At 39.4% G+C, this 6,675-nt stretch overlaps 1 protein-coding gene across 1 annotated transcript in view; it reads right to left on the reverse strand.

Moving 5' to 3' along the window:
* Nucleotides 1–5,962, reverse strand: part of ip6k1 (inositol hexakisphosphate kinase 1) — a 38,006-nt gene extending 32,044 nt beyond the window's left edge. Inside the window, 1 exon segment of the mRNA XM_042510007.1 lies at nt 5,787–5,962. The gene's annotated coding sequence lies outside the window, so the exon portion shown is untranslated.
* Between the last annotated feature and the right edge of the window lie 713 nt (nt 5,963–6,675).

Consider the following 6,675-nt stretch of genomic DNA (forward strand, 5'->3'; position numbering starts at 1 on the left):
AAGAGAGATCTGGGGCCTCATTACAGAAACTTCTCAGTTTAGGATGATGATGTTACAGAAAAAATGGCAATGTATGGTAATTACAATGAAGACAGAGACAACATGAACACTGAAATAAAATGACTAAAAGGCCACTTAAACTGTCGGTTGATGCTTTCAGATTCTCAGATCATTATATTAATGGTTGTATCGACTGCCAAGATGATACATTTCGAGAGGCCTGGAGAGGCATGGGGCTCTGCCAGTGGTCGTAAGGATCATTCGATCTCTTCATTTTTTTCAATTAAGGGTGACTTCCAGACTGCAGATTTGTCTTCAACATTACTGCCTTTCATCTCATGCAACCTCACAAATGTCATGCAAACAATGTGTACTCTGGCACTGCAATATAAACTTTAAGGTAGTGTTTAGATACTGGTACCGTTCTTAAAGTACCATTTTAACACCGGCAGCAGAAAAAAAAAAAAGGATATCCAACCCTAGACAGGGTAGGACACCTTTACCATGAGTTTAAGAATATCTTCAGTTATGGCCGAATCAGATTTTTCCTAACTTTGAAGCTAACATTAGGATATTTTTCTGTAATGAGGCCCCAAGAGAGGAAAGGAATTGAAGGAAATAAGGCAGTTATGAGAGAAGGAGGTAATGGAGAAAGGATGACACAAACCATAGACTGTATAAAAATAATGGATGTTGCCATTGCGACACCTGTCACCTGTCACTGGTGGAATAATATAATATTTCCCCCCCTAAAAGTTGTCATAAACAGGGAGATATAGAGAACAATTTTTTTGTACTAGGTTGTAAATATGTGTCTTTTTGCTGTAAAGTTGGGCACTTAAACATAGGGGTCTATGGGGTCTTTTGTAGGTAGTCTCAAGTGGCCATTCAAAGAACTACAGGATATTTGCACTTCTGTGTTGGTTTCAGTTTTAAGCCCCCAGGACTGCTGCTTGAATAAAACTAAAGGATGTAAAGGAAGTAATAATGTAGGAAAGAAGGAGCTAATGAAGGACCGAGGAAGCAATTAAACAAAATATGATATAGGTTAATGATCGACGTGAGGAGGCGGGGAAGGGATGGAGAAAACAGTGTCATCATTAAAGAGATCCGGCTCTTTCTCTGTATCATGCAGCCCTGTGGGAGAGAGACCCCAAACACATCTGTCACTCTTAAAAATCACAAACTACAACTGGGAAAAACATAAAAACACACACACAGCTGCTGCCCATGTCCCCTGACACAACTCAACAGATGTTGAGCGACACACACACACACACACACACACACACACTCAGAACCAGAAGAACAATCCGTCCTATTAACAATTGTCTGAGTGAGACAACGGCTCAGATCAGTCAAAACAACCACCAAGACCACACATGTCTACCATATGGGTTCCTGTCTCACCACTAACCCAAGACTGTGGCGTTACCGCGGCAACCCAAACTCACGACATTTCAGTCAGCTGATGAGACTTTCATGTCAACAAGGCTCATCTTTAAATCAAGTCAGAAGGTTTTGGTCAAAATAGTGGCACTTGCATAACTGTGCTTTCCCCCCATATTTCTTTTTTTTAAATATTAAAAACAACACAATAAAATGCACTCAAGTTAATGCACATTAATATCCTTTTAAAAGTAGAATTTATGCCTGAGCTGCAGTGCAGGATTGCATTAGATATTACAAGTGTCCCTAATACTGTAGAAAGGTGACCGTTTGAATAAACTGTAATCTTCAAAAGACATCTTTCTTTTTTCACTTAAAAAGCTGATTGCTGGCTGTCATTACTTTACAGAGTGAATACTTGTCATTTCTGTGATACTGCCCCCTAATTTCTTCTATAAAAGACTTTCTATTCATGAGGTCACCTAATGTTCCTCAAGGCTGCACTGATGGACCATGAATACAACAGTCTACAACAGGGGTACTTCACTTGCTTTGAATGAGGGACACTTGCAAAATGAAAAGAGGACAGGGGCCAGTCACAAAAGCCCTATTAATGTTTATAGGATTATAGGACATTTCTAGGCTTTTACGACATTTCAAGGACTTTAGGATGTTTCTAGGATTAAGGACATTTCCGAGCCTTTAGGACATTTCTAGAATTTTAGGACAGTTCCATGACTGTTGGAGATTTCTAGGATTTTAGGAACGTTTCTAGCCCTTAGGACATTTCTAGGAGTTTAGGATATTTCCAGGACTTTAGGACATTTCTAGGATTTTAGGACATATCCAGGACTTCAGGACATTTCTAGGATTTTAGGACATATCCAGGACTTCAGGATATTTCTAGGATTTTAGGACATTTCTAGAATTATGGGAAATTAGGGGCTTAGCTAGGACCTCTGTCGGGGGTGCGGGGGATGCTCCACTGGCACTTTTTTAAATTAAACAAGCCCTATTTTGATGCTGTTTATGCACTTTGGCAAATGTTCACTCGAAGTACAAAAACAAATTCCAAGTGTCAATCACTTTATTTTAATGGTGAATTAGAAAATGGTTAGGGGGCCACACAGCACCCTATCAGGGGCCAGATTTGGCCCACAGGCCGTCGGTTGAGTTTCACTGGTCTACACTGAGCACTCTAATCGAACTATCAGCCACTTTTATGCAATAGGATGTTGTATTGATTACTGCTGCTGTAGTAAATAACTATTTGTTAGAGGCCCTGTTTTATAACCAGCACAGAGCACTGGTAGCATTTACAATCCTTGACTGTGACGTCTTTCGGACCCTTTTAGGATTTTGTGTCATGTATTAGGATCTCCATTAGCTGTAGACAATGCAGCAACCATTCTTCCTGTGGTCTGCACAAAACATAATCATGATCACCATCATGTAAAATTTACCATTTTTGTGGAACCAAAAAGCCAGGCTTAAGCCCAAAGTTATCCAGCTAACCTACATATCCTTCTCCATTCAAACCAAAGGCACAGGCAACACTTTCCTTGGTCCTTGCTTAAGACTGAATGGAGAACTTGATGTTTTGGTTAGAAGCTCTTCAAATGTTGGTTGGTTGCTGGAAAAGGCTAAATTATCAAATTATAGACTAAGGTCTAAATTATACTTCAGGAAGCCAACAGACCTTGGTCACATGTATTTTTTTATTTCTATTTATAGTTTGGCAATGGTACACCGCTCACTGATCTTATAGGTAAAGACGCCAAGACTGGCTGAGGATTGTTTACATTCTGCAGAAGACGGTGCAGGTTAAGTCATTTCCACTTTGTCAAGATGATAATGGATAAGGAAAAGTCAAGGTGTATCCCTTGAACAGAAAATGCTGATAAAAAGAAAATTAAATTTACTTCAAATTTTTGGCCCACTGTTTAAATTTCTTGTCTATGGCACCAATGTAATACACTGGATCAGAATTAGTTCAAATATTGAACTTATTAAATGTATCAGGTATTGGCAAGATGAAACCAAAACACTTACATTTTTTTTCTTTCTCATCGCAATCAATATAAAATTGTAACACTAAATGTTTTGAAATCTTCAAACAGTAGGAATATTCAAATGGATGGGAGGCAACTGGACCCCCTGAACTCGCCACAACTTTAGTCAGACTTCCTGTCATGGCGTGTGTGTGCGAGAGAGGGGGAGTAATTATAAGAGGGAAAAGAAGGTGGAATGTGGATTATTGCATGCAATGTTTCTGTAACTTATTAATAACTCTGAATGCCACAGGTCGGCTGAATTTTGTCACACCTGTTCCTTTTCCTAAACAGATAGCAAAATTTAATTGCAATGAATGTGCTGAGAACATTGACTTTGCTCAGGTCTGACACTGGCCACCGCCTTTAAATTTTTTCAACTACTTTGCCAGTGAAAAAGACAAAGAAAACATAAAATTAAGGATCTGAATACTGATTTGGATCTCAATTACACCAGTGCCGATTTAAGCTTTGAAGCATCCGGGTCAGCCCTACCTAATTAGCACATATCCAGAAGAGTTCTGAGGATTAGAAAAAAATGAGAATAGGCGCAATGTGTGGCTTATTTAACAGGTAATAATTCTGTAGCTACTACGCTGATTATTACTAAGAAAACTAAACTCTATAGAACTCTCTAGTGATTACAATCCCAAACTTTTGAACATGGAGCTTTGGACACATGTCCTTGACATCCCCTGCAAAAACCACAACTGATTAGCTGTTAATGCAAATTCACATATACTGTTGACAATATTGTTAAACAGTTTAAAGAGAACTAAGCTGACTGGTTTGAGTGACAGAGGAAAGACTGGTTGTTTTCAGCAGGATATATAGGCCAAAAAAAGAACCCCAAACCATCTTTGTTGTCTGTATAAATGATTTACCAAGTGTGATACAATCTAATGCATATCTTTTTGCAGATGACACAAAAAAATTTAAAATACTTTAAAAAGACACTGACATAACCTGTCTTCAAGAAAATTTCAATGCCATGAGTAATTTGTGTGATTGTTGTTTACTGAAATTAAACCTAAAAAATGTAAACATGTGTTCATGTATGCCTGTTTGTTCATATGTGTTCATTTTATTTTACTTCTTTTCCTTCTGTTATGCTGTGTGGCTGTTTGTAAGTTTTCAAAAAACAATAAAAATATGTCTGTAACAAAAATAAGTAAAAAACAACTTCAACAGGCTAAAGTTAGAAGTATTTAGTGTGCCCTCCCTTTCCACTAATCATGTCTTGCACTCTCATGAGCACACAATATGAGATTTATAATACTAACTTGCTGGGTTGTTTACACTAGGTGGCATTTAAGACATGTCCAAAGCTCAATACTGATTGTTTGCTACCTTTTGTTATGGTTGTACGATGCCATGTGTGGTCTTCCTATCCCTTTCTTTGTTGAGCATTACGTACACAATTTGTGACAGTTTTACTCTCTGGAAGCTGGCTACTACTGTACATTTTGTACATTATGACTTGGACTAGAACATTTTCAACAAACTCAATTTCAAATCACATCCTCCATAAAGCCACCGGATGCACATTATGCATCGGTAAAACCAGAGAGGTGCCTAAACTGATGAATGGCTGTCTGTTTATTTACTAACATTATGGTCAGCAGCATGATAAGGCAGTCCTGCATCAGTTGTATGACAACACACAGCAGCATGGTCATCAGCACACCCAGTGCAACAGAAGCTACCTGATTAAACCTTGTAAAAGCCTAAAAACTCTCTCTGTCACCATGTCATGTAGAAATAACAATCTACTAACCTGTGTCGGTACATTACTCCAGTCAGTCCACCGGAATCCAGCGTACAACCTCCTCTATTAAGACCGTAATTATATTTACACCGTGTTAGCTGCGAGCTAATAAAACTTTTAGGGACCCATGTCTTAATTTTTAAAACGACACCAGCCCAGCTTCCACAGTCGTTGTGATCATAACGGTAGTCTGTGTTGCCGTTAACGGGTGTCAGTATGGCTAGCTGCCACATAACACGTTTATAGCCTCCCGGGTACCATATTAGTTAGCGTTAGCTGTCAGACTGGCCAGCCTCTTGACCTTAGCCTGACAACACGCTAGCTAGCTAAATCGGCTAACACTCATCTTAAATCAGCTGATAATGGAGGAAAAACTCCCCACCGCTTCGTGTCATCTCGATTTACAATCCCGTCTTCCTTCTTTTATCGGTGTCCCGTCAAACACTGCCGTTAGTTCGACACTTATCTACCGTTTGAGTAGCCTCGCATGCTAACGCTAGCTCCGGAGCTAACATAACGGTTTGACGTTACGCAGTCTCTCCGGTTAGAGGCACCGAGCTGTCACAACAACAACATACCTTAAGGATCGCCCGGAGGACGCTGAGCTGACTTCGTGGAGGTCACCGTGGTTGTGCTTCAGATGACCGGAGAGGTTCATGGATGTCGGTCCCCGGTATCCAAACTCATTAACGGCGGAAAAAAAACATCCAAGAGGCTAACGTCATTACAGTGAAGCTAACGCAGCCTGTTTGGCTTTTACAGTTCATTTACATGACGGCGGGGCTTCGGCGCCACCTACAGGCCGCAGCCGGCTCTACAGCCCTCATACTGCCTCCTCCTCTTCCTCCTCCTCCTCCACCGGCTGTGGGACTTTATCCAAATTTCAGGCGTCCACGATGCACGCGCTCAACAGTGGCGCTAATGAATAATATATATAGTCATATAATAAAGACACGGTTCATCCAAGGGACATATTACTTGATATTTCTGGTGCAACAGTAACCCCAGCTGGGCTCCATGCAATTTAATTTTAATTTTATTTCAATTAACCCCACAAGACCTGGTGCCGCATCACTTCTCTTATGCTGCTTTCAGACGTCTTTCACAAGTTTTTAACCCTTTGAACCCTGAGTACTTGAACAAACATAGGGGGGAAATGTGATGAGCAATTTGGAAAGAAATGCTCCACAGATTACAGGAAATTAGTATATTTAGAATTAAAAAAAACTATATCATTATCCTAATTACGTATTTAAAATTATGTCAAAGTATTATCTTTTTTTTAGTAGTCTTTCCAAGTCTTATTTGCAATGTTTTTTTTTTTGTTGTTTTTTTTCATGTAATTTACTTGCTATTTTGGGGGTAATTTCTTCTTAAATTTCTCATTGTAATCATAAAAGGGGATTAGAGCGAGTTCATGAGCTACACCAAAACAGAAAGTACAAATTTTGCATTCATTTGTGTATA

The sequence above is a fragment of the Plectropomus leopardus genome, chromosome 2 (assembly GCF_008729295.1).
Source record: "Plectropomus leopardus isolate mb chromosome 2, YSFRI_Pleo_2.0, whole genome shotgun sequence".
In the NCBI taxonomy this organism is placed as follows: domain Eukaryota; kingdom Metazoa; phylum Chordata; class Actinopteri; order Perciformes; family Serranidae; genus Plectropomus; species Plectropomus leopardus.